At 38.8% G+C, this 18,323-nt stretch overlaps 1 protein-coding gene and 1 long non-coding RNA gene across 4 annotated transcripts in view; both read right to left on the reverse strand.

The window, feature by feature from the left end:
• Positions 1-18,323, reverse strand: part of LOC307142376 (CUB and sushi domain-containing protein 1) — a 787,545-nt gene that overhangs the window by 453,176 nt on the left and 316,046 nt on the right. The window lies entirely within an intron of this gene.
• Positions 7,018-17,097, reverse strand: LOC307142378. 2 transcript variants are annotated; one of them, XR_013818462.1, is made up of 4 exons: positions 15,416-17,097; positions 13,657-13,748; positions 8,961-9,026; positions 7,018-7,230 (listed from the first exon to the last, which is right to left on the reverse strand). It is a non-coding gene; the product is annotated as an uncharacterized lncRNA (long non-coding RNA). The 2 variants fall into 2 exon arrangements; XR_013818463.1 differs by having other exon boundaries at positions 7,024-7,230; positions 13,657-17,019.

Genomic DNA, 18,323 nt, shown 5'->3' on the forward strand with positions numbered 1-18,323 from the left:
ATGTGCACCCCTCTTCATATTCTTCTATTTCTTTAAGTACTTACTGTTCGTTGCCTTTAAAACATTTTTTTTATATATTTGAACTGTTTACTAATCAACAGCATAGCAAATGTCATTTATGAGAATGTATTATGGCCTTGATTTACATGATTTAATGACTTGATTTAATGATGTCTCAGTTCATTCATCAGTCATTGTAAAATATTCATTGGTAAATGACCACTTACCACTTCTCACCACTTATTCTCTCCTGGTGCATTTAATGTGTAGTTACAGTAGTGTTTACAGTGCCTCAGGAAGCCTCCGGAGCGGACACTTGCCACATATGGTAAGTTACATTTCCAACACACACTCTAAGCTTTTTGGAAGGTGCGTTTTAAAGAAACCAAAACTAAAACAGAGCATTCAGACAGAGGGGGAAAACAGGTACTGAAACAATGTAAGTATTGTAGATGACCCCATAAACAGGATGTCATAGGTACACTTCAACTGTGAGAGACGGAATCTAAAACAAAAATCCAGAAAATCACATTGTATTATTTTTAAATAATTAATTTGCATTTTATTGCATGATACAAGTATTTGATCACCCACCAACCAGTAAGAATTCCGGCTCTCACAGACCTGTTCTCCTGTTCCTGTTCCTGTTCCTGTTCTCCACTCATTACCTGTATTAACTGCACCTGTTTGAACTCGTTACCTGTATAAAAGACACCTGTCCACACACTCAATCAAACAGACTCCAACCTCTCCATAATGGCCAAGACCAGCAAGCTGTGTAAGGACATCAGGGATAAAATTGTAGACCTGCACAAGGCTGGGGTGGGCTACAGGACAATAGGCAAGCAGCTAGGTGAGAAGGCAACAACTGTTGGCGCAATTATTAGAAAATGGAAGAAGTTCAAGATGACGGTCAATCTCCCTCGGTCTGGGGCACAATGCAAGATCTCACCTTGTGGGGCATCAATGATCATTAGGAAGGTGAGGGATCAGCCCAGAACTACACGGCAGGACCTGGTCAATGACCTGAAGAGATATATATATACCTAGACCCTATATATATGACATGAGGTTGTTTTTGATGAAGGACTTAGACCTTAATTTAACATTTTAAATGTATAGTAAAATTTGTAGATAAACCAGTTTATTTCTGACTAGTCTACAGTGGAGGCATTTATTTCATTTTAGTTTACTCAGGTATGCTAACTGTTCTAAAGAAAACATGAAGCCAATTTATAAAGTTATACAAATAAAGTTAATGAGTCAAATTATTGTTGTTGTTGTTGTTGTTGTTGTTATTATTAAGTTAAAAAAAGAGAATCTAGTGTTATTAATGCTGGTGCCCTGCCATGAACCCTGCCCCACAGCAAACAGAACCGAACCGAGGCTCCAAAACCGTGATACGAACCGAACTGTGGCTTTGGTGTATCGTTACACCCCTAGTTATTATAAATAATAACAAAGATATAATTCAATATAAGATACTGTACAGATGTAAATAAACAGTGCATATTTTCAGCAACAGTAGGTGTATTTACTGTAACAATAGCATTCAATTTAGAAATGTAATAAACAAATGGAAAAATAAAACACTATATAGACTTCCCTGTATGAATTAAATATACACTGATTATTAAAGCTACTGAAGTTATTCAGTCAAAAGCAGTGAGTGATGATTTTCTCTCTGCATTATGTTGTTTGATTAACATTAATGACCAACAACAATGGGTTTATTAGGCTGCTGTCACTCTGCTGCACAGATCTAAAATACCAAAACTGCAACTGATAGAATGCACTGAAGCACAATACTATCACCTCTCTTCTAAGGCAGATCGTGGAGACATTTTAACCATTCACAATCTAAACTGGGAAACCATTCACACAAAATCAAAAGCTTGACATTGACATTGAAACAACAGTAAAACAACAGTACCTGCAATATGATAAAATACACCAATGTTCAATAAAAAAAGAAGAAAAGTAAATTAGTTGCAAAGTGAATAACAATTATCACAATTTTCACAATGTTACTTAATTTTATATTGGCAGCAAAAGCTGTGACTATGACCCATCTCATCTCTAGTCACTGATACTGATGTGTCATGAATCTCGATACAGTATGTCCTACTGCCTTAGCATGCTTTTATGCTAATTCAGAGTGGACATCAGAAGCAAAGTTGAATTTACAGGCATAGTGGCATAGTGGCTGCAAAACCCCCAAAAAGGCACAAAAAAGTTATTCTGTTAAATTAAACCATACATATTTGGCCACCAGAGGAACCACCCATACAAAATACCATTAACCTGATGGATTGGGCTGTAATGGGGTGAGAGGGCATTTCAAATGCAATACAGCCTGGTTTCTCCCAAGTTTTTCTTCATTCTGTCACCTGATGGAGTTTTGGTTCCTTGCCACCATTGCCTCTGTTGCTTTTGGCTTGCTTAGTTGGGGACAGTTAATATTCAACTATATTATTGATCTGCCTGCAGTGACACTATATGAGAACTGAAATGAGCTGGATGACATCACTGTTTTCTCCAGAGCGGCTGAGCGGCCGAATCAAATTCTGTTGCATTATTTTCCTGTTAACACTGTGAAGCTGCTCTGAAACAATCACAGCGATGACGGGCCCAAGCCGGTGACACCGCCACGCCGGTGGCATCAGCTTAACTGTGCACGGCAGGCAATAGGCATTTAAAATGGGAAAACATAAAAGGACTATGTCAAAGTCATCTGAATTCACCACATTAACTGCAGCAGTTGGTGCTGCCATGACCACAAACCACAACAGCCATATCTATGAGATCAATTAAATTTAAATTAATTTCATGTCAGATGATGACAAAGGTCAAATTGTAATGAGTTCAGAATACTGTTCGAATGCTGCTGTTGTATTATCCTAACACTTCTCTTCATGTGTTTTTGACCTACCTTAGCTACCGTTTGTGCACCAATCTTATGCACCATAAAGCATGCTTTCATTTCCATATGGGTGGTCCAATAAAAATAAAAAAAATTACAAAATAAATAAATGGAGCCAAATCACAGAAACAGCAAAGATTAATTTAATATCAGTGTCAGGTAAGAGTAAGATGTGTGTCTACATTTTATGGAAGTTTATTATACACAGCCACTTTTATAAAATCATGTGAAATTTACACTAAACAAATTTATATTATATCAGTAAATCATTAATTTAAAGACATATGCATCATATGTGATCTTGGCAAACACATCACATGATGTTTTTTATTTGAAGTGATAGTTATTTGTGATAGCCTATATGAAAGGGTTAAATTATCATCATCAAGAGAGAAAGACACACACACACACACACACACACACACACACACACACACACACACACACACACACACACACACACACACACACACACAGAGAGTGAGAGAGAGACCCCCCCCCCCCACACACACACACACACACAGGGGGAGGGGAAGGACAGGCAGTGGACATTCCATAGACTTAATGGGTTTTATACTGTACAAACTGTACATTCTATCCCTCTACACCACCCCTAAACCTACCCATCACAGAAAACATACATTTGCATCAAGTAAAACAGGCCCATTAGCTACCTACATAATAAGCTGTTTTAAATTTCAAATGCTCAATGCCTTATCGCGCTGACGTGACCGAGCCCGGCCCGAACCCGAACATTATTTCTAAATATCTGTCCGAACCCTGCCCGGCCCGTCGGTTATCCTCTAACACACACACAGAGAGAGAACAGAAGGCAAAAAGACAGAGAGAGAGGCAGGTTATATCTCTATTTAAAACTCTATTTAAATGCTGCCGGCATTTGCACATTTACACTGCTTTTTTCACACACACACAAACACACACACACATACACACACATCCACACACACACACACACACACACACGTTGGTGCAACTACATTATGAGGACATTCCATAGGTGTAATGGTTTTTATACTGTACAAACTGTACATTCTATTCCCCTACATTACCCCTAAACCTACACATCACACATCACACACACACACATACAGGTTAGCATGACTTATAAGGACAATTTCTTCAAACCAGAAAAAAAGGTGGTTTAGGGGGACTATGACTTCCTTTAATGCTAGAGCTTTCAAATAAAAATGGAAATGCTTTAAAAAAATCCTGGGTTCAAAACACAAACTTTATTATTTATTTAAACTTTATAAAACATGATACATGGCACCCTGATTTTTTGCTGACTTACAAGGACGTGTGTCCTAGAAGACAAAAACCAGGATTATGAGGACAAAGGGTTTACAAGGACTATGTGATGTCACAATGACATCACAGTTCATTAGCATATACAACGAAACATGACTACACACTGCACTGCAAAGACAGATGGGTTTACTGGGACTGTGAGATGTCTTTGACATGAATTATCACTACACAAAAACGAAGCCAGAAAGGTTTGTACTCTGATATCACCCATGAAACCGAAACAGACCTTTAGCTTTAAGGTTTATTGTTTGGATTATATTATAAAGTGCTGGTCATATAATTAGAATATCATCAAAAAGTTTATTTATTTCACTAATTCCATTCAAAAAGTGAAACGTGTATATTTTATTCATTCATTACACACAGACTGATATATTTCAAATGTTTATTTCTTTTAATGTTGATGATTATAACTGACAACTAAGAGAAATCCCAAATTCAGAATCTCAGAAAATTAGAATATTGTGAAAAGGTTGAATATTGAAGACACACTCTAATCAGCTGATGAACTCAGAACACCTGCAAAGGCCTTTAAATGGTCTCTCAGTCTAGTTCTGTAGGCGACACAAGCATGGGGAAGACTGATGACCTGACAGATGTCCAGAAGACAACCATTGACACACAAGGAGGGCCAGACACAAAAGGTCATTGCAAAAGAGGCTGGCTGTTCACAGAGCTCTGTGTCCAAGCTCATTAATAGAGAGGCGAAGGGAAGGAAAAGATGTGGTAGAAAAAAGTGTACAAGCAATAGGGATAACCGCACCCTGGAGAGGATTGTGAAACAAAACCCATTCAATATATGGGGGAGATTCACAAAGAGTGGACTGCAGCTGGAGTCAGTGCTTCAAGAACCAGACGTATGCAAGACATGGGTTTCAGCTGTCGCACTCTTGAGCAACAGACAGCGTCAGAAGCGTCTCGCCTGGGCTAAAGACAAAAAGGACTGGAGCTGCTGAGTGGCCAAAGTTATGTTCTCTGATGAAGTCAATCAGGGTCCCAGAGTCTGGAGGAAGAGAGGAGAGGCACACAATCCACGTTGCTTGAGGTTCAGTGTAAAGTTTCCACAGTCAGTGATGTTTTGGTGTGCCATGTCATCTGCTGGTGTTGGTCCACTGTGTTTTCTGAGGTCAAAGGTCAACGCAGCCGTATACCAGGAAGTTTTAGAGCACTTCATGCTTCCTGCTGCTGACGAACTTTTATGGAGATGCGGATTTCATTTTCCAGCAGGACTGGGACCAGCACACAGTGCCAAAGCAACCAGTGCCTGGTTTAAGAACCATGGTATCCCTGTTCTTAATTGGCCAGCAAACTCGCCTGACCTTAAGCTCATAGAACATCTCTGGGGTATTGTGAAGAGGAAGATGCGATATGCCAGACCCAACAATGTAGAAGAGCTGAAGGCCACTATCAGAGCAACCTGGGCTCTCATAACACCTGAGCAGTGCCAGACTGATCGACTCCATGCCACGCCGCATCGCTGCAGTAGTTCAAGCAAAACCAGCCCCAGATGAGCATTGAGTGCTGTACATGCTCATACTTTTCATGTTCATACTTTTCAGTTGGCCGAGATTTGTATTGGTCTTAAGTAATATTCAAATTTTCTGAGATACTGAATTTGGGATTTATTTGAAATATATCAGTCTGTGTGTAATTAATGAATATAATAGACAAGTTTCACTTTTTGAATGGAATTAGTGAAATAAATAAACTTTTTGATGATATTCTAATTATATATGACCAGCACCTCTATGCTGGGTTCAGTCCTTTTTGTTGGGTGGTTTTCACTATGACGACTAGGTTTTGGGTCACTCACTGCTGAGTTAGCAGCTGGGTTACTCTCACTGACAGTAGTAATAGTGCTCCCCATCACAAACATGTCCAGCTAATGGGTCACATAACCAGCGCACTATCAAATCTTTACAGAGAGAAAAGAGAAGACTGCACCCATATCAACATCACAGAGTGTAGTGTCATGAAGCATGCGTTCTGCCGCTGCCACACGTGCAGTCTGGGAATCTTTGTTGATTACACTGGGAGTCATGTAGAGTGATCATACCATGCTCGACTGAAAGTGAAGCCTTTAATGTCAGAATGAGGAGATGACACCAGCTACAGCTGCTTTAGCACAGAGCAGGGGTGTCCAAACTCGGTCCTGGAGGGCCACTGTCCTGCAGAGTTCAGCTCCATCTTGCCTCAACACTCCTGCCCGGAAGCTTCTGTATGCCTTGATGAGCTGATTTAGCTGTGTTTGATAGGGGTTGGAGCTGTACTCTGCAGGACAGGACAGTGGCCCTCCAGGACCGACTTTAGACACCCCTGGTGTCTCATCAGAAGACTGGATTAACCCCCTCCATTCATATGGATTTATTTGACCATCTCTTTATGAACGTTTTGAAGCCTCAGAGTTTTGGTTGAACAGACTTTCAATGGAAGGACAGAAATCTCTCAGATTTCATAAAACATATCTTCATTTGTGTGCTAAAGATGAATGAAAGTCTTATGGGTTTGGAACGACATGAGGGAGAGTAAATTATATTTTTGGGTGAATTAACCCTTTGAAATATTCAAACCATTAGAGTGATACTGTAGTAGTGCTACAGTGGTTGGATTAGAAGCATGACTGCCTCCGGATCGTCTTTGCAAGTTTTACTGAAACATCCTCGCGGGTTCTAAAGAAACAATACCTCCCCTTCATTAAAGAGGCTTCTGCGAGGTGGCAAATAAGCAGTTGAGCAAGTTATTAAAATAAAGTCAGAAGTTTTAACCATGTTAATGTTTTGAATTTAATATTTTGAAGAGCTTTAAAACAGTCAATGTGAACAACAATACATTTTGGTTATCTTGCCACAGATGAAGATATCTGAAACATCAACTACAGTTAATGCATGTCAGACGAAACAAAATGCCCAATCACAGCAGCCACTTCTGCTTTTTCTTCATATCAGTCGATGTTCCCACGATGTTCAGCACTTCCATCACTAAAAACAAGAAAGCATTGCAGTGTGAAATGTTTAATATTTAAAAAATGTTCACACTTATAAAATCTAAAAAACTGCCATACTAGCGAGCTGACTTGTTCTCCTGTTTTATCAACAATTTCCTCGCTCGCTGCGGCCCTCATTTTCCACTTATCACTCCCCGCCGGTTCTGTTACAGAAGAGTCCAACACGAGACAACGATATGGCGCAACCAGACAGGATACTGTTACATGATTGGCTGTTAGCGGGTCACGCCCTACGTTGCTAGGTTACCAGAGAGCGAGTGCCTTTGTTCATGCAACCAAACTTGCTTCTCAACCTCTGGTTTCTTCCGACAAAGAAAAAAAAATTATCGAACGTTTTATCGAACGCATTTTTATTGATATCGGTTACGTGTCTATCGTGATACATATCGTTATCGTTTTATCGGCCAGCCCTACGCAGTGCTGAGTTTATTTACACACGTGCAGCTCATGATACAGCATCTCAGAACAGCTCATTTACTGTGAACACAGCTGAAAACACCGGATCATGAGCTGCCCGATGTCAAACAACAGTACTCGAACCATCAGCACACATTTATTAGCTGACAGTCAGATAAAAATAAAAAGATTGATGTGTAACATTTAAATAAATTATTACATTTTATTACATTTCAGGAATCATAAGAATAGACAATTTTTTTCTACAGTATAATGTTATCCAATCACTCCATTCAAACTGGGTTTGACAATCATCTGTCATAGTCACCCTGCAGTAATCTGTGATCGCACAGACCAGGGCCCTCATTTATCAATGGTGCGTACACACAGATCTGTGCGTAGTGAGTGCGTAAAAGAACAGTTTCACGCAAAGTGTGGGATCTAACAACTTGAACTTGGACGTAGAAATGTGTGTAAATATAAGCACATCTCTGAGCACGCTTACGCTGAGAATCTAGTGCTAGAACAGCGACACTACACATAAAAAGCATTTAAGACAGTTTGCATTAAGCAGATCACATATGTCCTGTTTCCTTTAATTATAAAACACTCAATGTCTCATTTTTGTAGGTGTAAACAAGATGTGTAATTTTTGTCAAACCCTATAAAAGACAGCTGTGACAAATGTAATTTATTTCCTTGGACCCAACCTACATCCAGTTCCCTTACCGAAATCCTCAAAAAGCTGGAATAAAATGGGGCTTTCATGCTATCGAATTTGATGATGTAAATAGAAAAGGGTTTCATTCTGTTAACATGCAAATCATTTATGATGCAAATTTGTTGTTGTTAAACGTCGTTGCGCAACTCCTTCTGTGTTTGTGAAGTTCCTCTTCTTCGCCACAATTGCAGTGAGGAAAAAACACAATCACGTGATTTTTAAAGGGAGTGTTGTCCCCATATATGGTTGATTGGAGGCGTTTCCGAATGCTTATGACCGTGAACAAGAATTGCACATGTGGGATTTATCAACATTGAGTGCTTACTCATGTGCGTAAGAACTGTGGTGCGCATGTTTGATAAATACAGATTTTATTGTACTTAGGCCCATTTTAAATTTCATTCGTAGGACAAAATATAGAACCTTTTCTACGCACTGTTGATAAATGACCCACAGTTCAGAACATGTGATTTGCGGATTAATTGCAAAATTTAACCAAAAGTCCAGTGCTCAGATACTGTACAAAATAAAATATTAAAAAACAAACTGGCTTAAACACTAATGTATCTTACAAAACGACACAATACCTGTTGTGAACTTGCTTCTGGCAAACAGGGTGTAAATATCTCAGTGGAGGCAACATCTGTGTTCATCTGTAAAGGAGAGGATGAAAAGAAACACGGCTGTAAGACACTCGCTGGAGCTCAAGAAGCTGCAAAATAAGACTAAACCTAGACATGTAGTTTTTGGAAACAAACTGAATAAACATGGGTTACTCTGAAGGCATTCTGTTCCCTCTATAACTAATACACTACAGTGTCCTAGTAAACCTGTCTGTCCTCACAATGCAGTGTGTTTTCAGGTTCACACACTCATGTCCCAGTGTTTCCTCTATAACTAATACACTACAGTGTCCTAGTAAACCTGTCTGTCCTCACAATGCAGTGTGTTTTCAGGTTCACACACTCATGTCCCAGTGTTTCCTCTATAACTAATACACTACAGTGTCCTAGTAAACCTGTCTGTCCTCACAATGCAGTGTGTTTTCAGGTTCACACACTCATGTCCCAGTGTTTCCTCTATAACTAATACACTACAGTGTCCTAGTAAACCTGTCTGTCCTCACAATGCAGTGTCAGGGTTTTTCCTACATTGAAAATTTTTTGGCGGCCGCCAAAACAAATTGTTGTCCCGCCAAAGCCTTATTTGATGAGTTATTGTGATTTAGGAGTGATGTAGAACAGATGACCGCTGCCCTTGCGTTAACTGAGTGTCACAGAGAACGACCAGAGAGCTCCTCCCCCGCTCGCACGCTCTCTGTCTTCAAAATAAGCATTCTTAGCTTTCTAATATTTCACATATTACGTTAATCAAAATCAAAAGGTCGGAAGACCGAATCCATGTTGCACGTGGCGCTATCAGACGATGTTTTCCTTTAATTACCGCTGGGTGTGAAATGCGCTCAAAAAACATTGACTGATTCTCTGACCAGCTGACATAAACCATACTTTCAATAAACGTGAAACAAATCCTATCCGGTTATGAAGTGTTTTCTGTGTGTTGACAAATCTTTCGCGATGTTCTAACAGAAGGGATTCACACACAGCGCGTCAGCCAATGTCCGATTCGCCACATTATGACTCCTTTGAACCGAATCATTTTAACGACTGGTTAGAACGGATCAGTCCAACACTGAACTCACGAATCAGTTGAATCATTTACTCAGAACACTTGAAATGAGAACACAAGTGTGCTTACCCACTTTAGCAAGAGTGGATAGTAAGAATTAGCTTTAATCATCCACAGTCTTTCAGCTTATTTATTTGGACAATGTGTAGTAAAATAAATAGCCTAAAATCATTTAGTTTAGACTGGAGTGAACCCAGAACAAAGTTGTGGTTAGCTAGCTGATAATTTTATGAAATTGTATATAGCAGAAAATTAGGCTATTTGTTCATTTTTTAATACTACTTTTTAATATTGATATGATTTTATACCAAAACAACTATCAGTAAATAGTGTAAAAATGAGGAACAAAAACACATCAAGGTATCAAAATAAGAGAAGCAAAAATTACATATTTTCTTTGAATTTATTTAAAATGTTTTGTCAGTATTGCACTTGCAGATCACGTGGGTAGGGAACTTTTTTACTGTGCGTGCGCATGTGTGTGTGTGTGTGTATGGATGACCATGTCTGTCAGCCACCACCGAAGACCATTTTTGACCCAGGAAAAACCCTGAGTGTGTTTTCAGGTTCACACACTCATGTCCCAGTGTTTCCTCTATAACTAATACACTACAGTGTCCTAGTAAACCTGTCTGTCCTCACAATGCAGTGTGTTTTCAGTTTCACACACTCATGTCCCAGTGTTTCCTCTATAACTAATACACTACAGTGTCCTAGTAAACCTGTCTGTCCTCACAATGCAGTGTGTTTTCAGGTTCACACACTCATGCCCCAGTGTTTCCTCTATAACTAATACACTACAGTGTCCTAGTAAACCTGTCTGTCCTCATAATGCAGTGTGTTTTCAGGTTCACACACTCATGCCCCAGTGTTTCCTCTATAACTAATACACTACAGTGTCCTAGTAAACCGGTCTGTCCTCACAATGCAGTGTGTTTTCAGGTTCACACACTCATGCCCCAGTGTTTCCTCTATAACTAATACACTACAGTGTCCTAGTAAACCTGTCTGTCCTCACAATGCAGTGTGTTTTCAGTTTCACACACTCATGTCCCAGTGTTTCCTCTATAACTAATACACTACAGTGTCCTAGTAAACCTGTCTGTCCTCACAATGCAGTGTGTTTTCAGTTTCACACACTCATGTCCCAGTGTTTCCTCTATAACTAATACACTACAGTGTCCTAGTAAACCTGTCTGTCCTCACAATGCAGTGTGTTTTCAGGTTCACACACTCATGTCCCAGTGTTTCCTCTATAACTAATACACTACAGTGTCCTAGTAAACCTGTCTGTCCTCACAATGCAGTGTGTTTTCAGGTTCACACACTCATGTCGTGTGTTTCCTATTTAACTAATACACTACAGTGTCCTAGTAAACCTGTCTGTCCTCACAATGCAGTGTGTTTTCAGGTTCACACACTCATGTCCCAGTGTTTCCTCTATAACTAATACACTACAGTGTCCTAGTAAACCTGTCTGTCCTCACAATGCAGTGTGTTTTCAGGTTCACACAGCGCTTGACTCTACATCAAATCTCTATCAACTTTATACTTTTCAGATGTACAATAAATAAACATAATATTAAAAATTCATCTGGCTTAAACACTAATGTATCTTACAAAACGACACAATACCTGTTGTGAACTTGCTTCTGGCAAACAGGGTGTGGATTGTATCAACCTTATTTTGAAAATATGAACAAGGCTTGTTTTACGGATATTACAAATAAGGAAAACGGAGCAAGAAAAGAACAAGATCTGCTAAAACTCAAAATATCATGCCCTTTTCTAACTAATCCTAAACTAACTTTTCTTCACGGGACAGAAAAGCCCTCTTTGTTCTCTTTATACGGGTCATTCTCCTTCTGATGATTGTGAAAGAGTGCGCCGGTGTCTACTGTTGCTATTATCAGAGGCCACTTTATCTGATTGATGGACAAAACGCACAGCTTATATTTTATATAAAATAACAGTGATGTTTTCACGCAATGAAAGCGTTTTATTTCAACAGTAGTGACCGCAGTGATGACTTTGCAGTTGACAATGGCTTGAGCGGTTTGACTCAGAACTATTCCTGTCTCGACAGAGAGCTGTCATCTGCTCTTGTGATCTGTATCTGCTTGCGCGTTACACGCGAATGGTGCTTTTGTGCATTCAAGCGTTTGAAGCGAATTCGCATCTGACGCCCCAGTTGAAAAATTTGAACTTTGGCATCAATTCGCGGCACGTTAACCAATCAGGAGCCTGCTCGCTGCGGTCATGTGGTAAAGTGATGTGATGAGAAACCCTGCATAATTTAAAAATACTACTATTGTGTCACAAAATTTAGTTTTAAGACTTTTTCAGGTGACAATGTAGTTGTTTAAAGCTCAAATCTGTGGTTTATTTATAAAGAGAGCGCCTATTTAAAAAAAAAATCTTGTGTTTTTGGAATTGTGAGATCCAGGCGATCACCGGGCGCTCAGCGCTCATAACCCTGGCGAAGGCAGCCTTTCCTCCGCCAGTCCTTCTGCCGTCTGCCGCTGGCTCTGATGTCCTGTAGTGGTGCATCTTGTGTAGATCTAACGGGCGATCTTTGGTGTCATGAATCTATAATTTGTTGTCTGCCAAATCGTTTTGACTGAGGGCAAAGAGAAGTTTCATAACTTTTTATTTTAAGGATATTTAAATATACATGCAGTGAAGATAATGTAGGAGTCGCCTGGACCACATTTGTGTGGCTATTAATGCTTAATATATATTTTTAATGAAAATGAAAAGAGGCAGAGTGGTTTTTTATGACATATTTCATATTTTATGAGTGCCTTGAACGCGCGTCAATTTCGCATCCAGCTCTCGATTTCTACGCGCGTCCAATTCGCTGCGGACGCGCGAATGCATTCATTGACGCTCTATTCGCGTTTGGTGTGAACGCAGCATGACACGTGTCAATGAGCTACGTACAGAGAGCTGTCATCTGCTCATGTGATGGCAGTGGCCGTCCTGAGGAGAACGTGGGCTGCTCTAACACGTATCAATGAGCGACGGACAGAGAGCAAGCCCAATCCAGTGAAGGCGGTAAAGAAAACAGTGTGTGTCTGTGAAGGCGAGCTGTGAAGGTGTGGATGACGCAGCACGATTCAAAAATACATGTTTCAAGATCGATTTGTAATCGATGCATCGAGAAAACGAGTGAATCGTTACACCCCTAATTATTGGCACTGGAATCTGATATTGGCTACATTTAAAACAACAATGTGAATAGCTGTACTAAAAAATCTGATCTGAGCACAGACTGTGATGACGCGTTTCAACGGTCATCAATATCGTAAATCCTGCAACGTTTTTTGTAATTTCATTTTTAAAAATATATATACATTTATAACACTAATACTTTGTATTTTATTGCTTTTGCATAAAATGACAAAAACAAGTTACCGCTACTGTGAGGGTGTTACTAATACAGCGTCTATGGGAGTGATGGTGAAAATTAACATCTTAATTTTAAATTAACATCTTAACATCTCATCACATACGTGTGATGGTACATGTCTTCAAATGCACTATTGTGTTGTACTCTGACATTATAAAACAGGACAGATGTATGTGGTGTACCTTTAAATCTGTGGATATACGGCTGCTCGAGGTGTGGCTCGTCAGGTCTGGAGTTAATGTGGTCTTAGGTCTGCGTCGTCCATTTCATCTGGCTGCAGAATTAAAGGCATAGTATTTTAAACAGAATAAAAAAAAGCATACAAATATTTGCAAATACACAAATCTAATATGATACTCACTCTATTTTTTCCCTCTTTTTGAAAGTTGTGAAATCACCATTGTGGCGTTTTTCTTTTGCTATTTGAGTAAATCGGCACACAAAAAAATATTTAATGTATTCATTCACAGCTATAATATTTAACCCAACTATGATGACTTCCGCTCGGAGAAACCTGGAAATGTGAAATGGGTCTATAGAGCACCAAGGCTCGTAGTGTGAACGTCGCCTTAAGTGTACACGCTCAGAAAAGTGTATGTTAGATCAGCGTGTAAATATAAAGTTTATCTGGCAAGGCTTTAAAACGCATGCAAACATAAGCTTTCATGATGGCGAAGATTGCGATGCCACTCTATCGCTGCGCTGCAAAACATGTGTGAACGTAGGGCTGTAACGATTTGACCAAAAATAAAAATCTCGATGAAATTAACATTTTACCTCGATTACGATTAACGAACGATTATTTTGCTCTTCTTTTTTTTTTGCTTTCCTTTTTTGCCCTTATAGTTCACTGATAAGGTTTGTACTGTAAATATTTTCTACTATTAAAGGTGGGACATTTTTTTTCTAATGAAAGTGCATTTCTTTGTGATTTTAAAATACTTGAAGGAAACGGTTGACTTTCAGCAGTTATTGTCTGTGGGGCAGATTTCTGCTTGTTGTACACCAGATACAGATAAATTAACACTATAGGCCTACATTACATTTATCTTAATGCATTAATGAGACAGTGATTGTGTGTGTGAATTAGTCATACCGTATTATTAATTATGAAGCTGTGGTTTGTACTTACTTCAAAAGGTAGACAAATCTATGCCATAACGGTATCTAAGCTACTTTAGTGATGAATCACGGGACGGCGTTGACACTGCGTTTCTGCTGCTCTCTGCGCGCGATCTTCACGGGATGTGTGAGCTTCTGTCTCAGTGTTCGTGTATCACAATATATCAGGCGTTAGTTCAACATAATACGCATCTGATGGTCTAAAAACGCTTCAGTGTTCAAACTGGCAGGGCTTAAAACAAATACAAATGACAAGCTTGTGAGGACGCAAGTGAAAGTGATCTGGCTTCGGGGCACTCGCGCCGTCTGTGTGTGTGTATCAGCGCATATAAGAGCGGCGATTAACTTCCCTGTATAAACTGTGTAAAACATGCAATTACCATAGTAATACTGAGCATCTATAAACAAAGATAACTGCTCCTGCATCTTTCCGTGTGCCTGCAAACTGCACTTGATGTGACTGACGGGGCAGAGTCACGTGACTAAAACCGAAATGGCAAAATTACGTCGGTTAGAGGTTCTAAATTAGTCGATTACTTTTCGATTAATCGTCCAGCCCTATGTGAACGTGCATCATGTTGGACAGTATGTTGGGACGGAGGTTCCAGAAGTGCAACGATCTCTCTACAAGGCAGAACGTGGATATAATAGTTCACAATCTAAGATCGTGATATATCGCACAGCCCTCCTTGTCCTTTGGCAGTTTATCACGTGACGCTCTGAACGCTCTCATCACATACGTGTGATGGTACATGTCTTCAAATGCACTATTGTGTTGTCCTCTGACATTATAAAACAGGACAGATGTATGTGGTGTACCTTTAAATCTGTGGATATACGGCTGCTCGAGGTGTGGCTCGTCAGGTCTGGAGTTAATGTGGTCTTAGGTCTGCGTCGTCCATTTCATCTGGCTGCAGAATTAAAGGCATAGTATTTTAAACAGAATAAAAAAACAGCATAAAAATATTAGCAAATACATAAATCTAATATGATACACATCCATACAGTGTCTATCCACCTTATTTCGCAATGCAAAAGTAACCTATTTTCTTTGAATGCACAAGATTTCTAATTCATCAGCACCATTATGAGTAAAACATAATGCTATTCTATGTGCTGCTGTATTATTAAGACTGACCGATGATTATAAATAAGTACAATTAATTTCCTGTTTCACATGACAGCTTATTTTACATGAGCAGGCTTGAAAGTACCTCTAAATGAGTCCATATCAATTTTCACTTTTCACTTTTAATCCATATATTACTTTATTATGCCAACAAAACAAAAAATGTAGTAAAGATAATATTCTTTTATTCCTTTTTGTTTTTTTATTCTGATATTCCAGCCTTAAACGTGTTTAATTATTATCTTAAGTTAATATGCTAAATTTGACAGGTTAAATTGTACTGTAACAGTCAATATATTAATAATTAGAAAGATCAATTCTATATTTAACCTAGGTTCAAGTAAAAAGTCAGACATTAAATATTACATGACATAACTTTATTACATAACTTTTGGATTATTAAATATGTTTAAAATGTAGACTAATGGAGTGTAAAGCTGCCCAAAGATTATTTTAGGGAAGATTTGCATTACAATAATTATACTCGGTCACAATTTCATCAAAAGATGTCGAATTAACATTTGCAGACATTCAGAATACTTTAACTTTACCTGATGAGATTTATTTTTGCTTTTAAATGCATTTGAATATGTAATGATTATAAAGCTCATTTAATCCTGTCACAACGCACATTCAAGGCAATCTGAGGCTTTATAAACAGCTGAATTCCTCAATGATGGGAAGATTATTAATAATTGTTAATACTTATTCTTAATAATTATAACTTTTCATTAATAAATACATGCGTTATTCAGTTTCCGGGGTCACGTTAACATTACCATGATGAGACTCGCGCTCGACTGTGTAAATATATATATTAAAGTCTGCCAACCGAAAACTAAGTGCAGACAAACACATAGATATGACTAATTTATATGAATCACTATATAAAACATATAAACGTAATGTACTTACCTACTAGGCTGCTGTTTGACAGGGCCGCGATGACGGTCACACTCCGGTAGGATCTCAATAATGCGCCTGCGCGTCTTTAACCAATCAGACAACCGCGCGCCATTTTCAAACCGTCAACGCCCATTATCGTGTAAATGTGTGTACGCTAGCAGTGGCAGATCCCGCCGATAGGCGGAGTGATGAGATACACACAAACACACCAGAAAACTGGTATACCTACTTAAAGGGACATTCAATAAAAAAGCAGGAGGATGTTCCTGAGGTTCATAGAGATGATTTCACGCTGTTTGAATTACAAGGACATGTCCTAGGTCCTTATAATCCCAAATGTCCTTATAATGCTGGTGTGTAAACTGGTGAAATGTCCTTGTAATACACCAAAACCAACACACACACACACACACACACACACACACACACACACACACACACACACACACACACACACACACACACACACACACACACACACACACACACACACACACACACGCACACACACACACACACACACACACAATACTCCTAAACCTACCCATCACAGAAAACATTCTGCATTTTTACATTTTTAATAAAACATTGTTTAGTATGTTTTTAAAGCTATTTTTATTATGTGGACACATGGAATGTCCTCATAAACCATGATTACGTTGTAATACCAGTGTAATACCTATGCCATTATACAAATATATGTCCTCAGAAATCACATAAGCACACACACACACACACACACACACACACACAGGCAGAGAGAAAGAGAGTTTAAAAAAATAACACAAAACTGTCACCTTTTGTTGATAGAGGAGAGGGCACACACAAAGAGCAACTAAGATTGACAATAAATATTTTAAATACATAAATATATTGATCTGAAAAATAATATACTGATTTAAAATGTATCCAGGTTCAATTACCGAACATACAATCTTAATTTAATTTAAATAAAACAATGATTTTACAAGATATGAGACAATTTCTGTTTCCCTTTTTTGTCCTTATTTAATCCCTCGCCATAGCAACACCATTTGAGATATCCTATAATCGTTCGCAATATAGCATCTTCATTGTCTTTGTTTCATGTTGACTGAGTTTGGTGTCGATTCCATGCATCTCCTAAGAGGAGAACGTAAAAACTCAGAGGCAGATATTTCTGAAAATCCAGATTCAAACCAAAATATCTGACTTCCTGTTGGTAGGAGCTAATGATTGTAAATTAGAAAGTTGTCCGGCTCGAAGAGAATAATATATATAACGAGTTTGGTGACTGTAGATAAAACTAACCCCCCACTTTTGCAAAAGGTGGCGCTACGGAGCCCCTCTAATCTACTAACTGACATCTCTGATGTGTGTGTTGAGTTTCAAGCAATTTCAAGCATGCTAAGAGTCTCAAAAATACCCAAAAAGATTATTAAACTTTGACTCATTGAAATTTATTTACAATTTATTTACAATTTCAGGAATCCATTCATATGTCTATATCTGCTATGTTTTGACATTATACTGATGAAGTTTGAAGTACATCTGGTGAAAATAAGATGGTGATTCAAAAATATTTTGAAAGTGACACACTTCCTGCTGCTAGTTGGTGGCGCTATAACTTTGACTCACAAAAGTCTTATCCTTGTGATCGGCCTCTTACACCGAACACACAGCTGAAGTTTCATCCAAATCAGTCAATGTTTG

The sequence above is a fragment of the Gobio gobio genome (assembly GCF_949357685.1).
Source record: "Gobio gobio genome assembly, chromosome: 18".
NCBI classification, from domain to species: Eukaryota; Metazoa; Chordata; class Actinopteri; order Cypriniformes; family Gobionidae; genus Gobio; species Gobio gobio.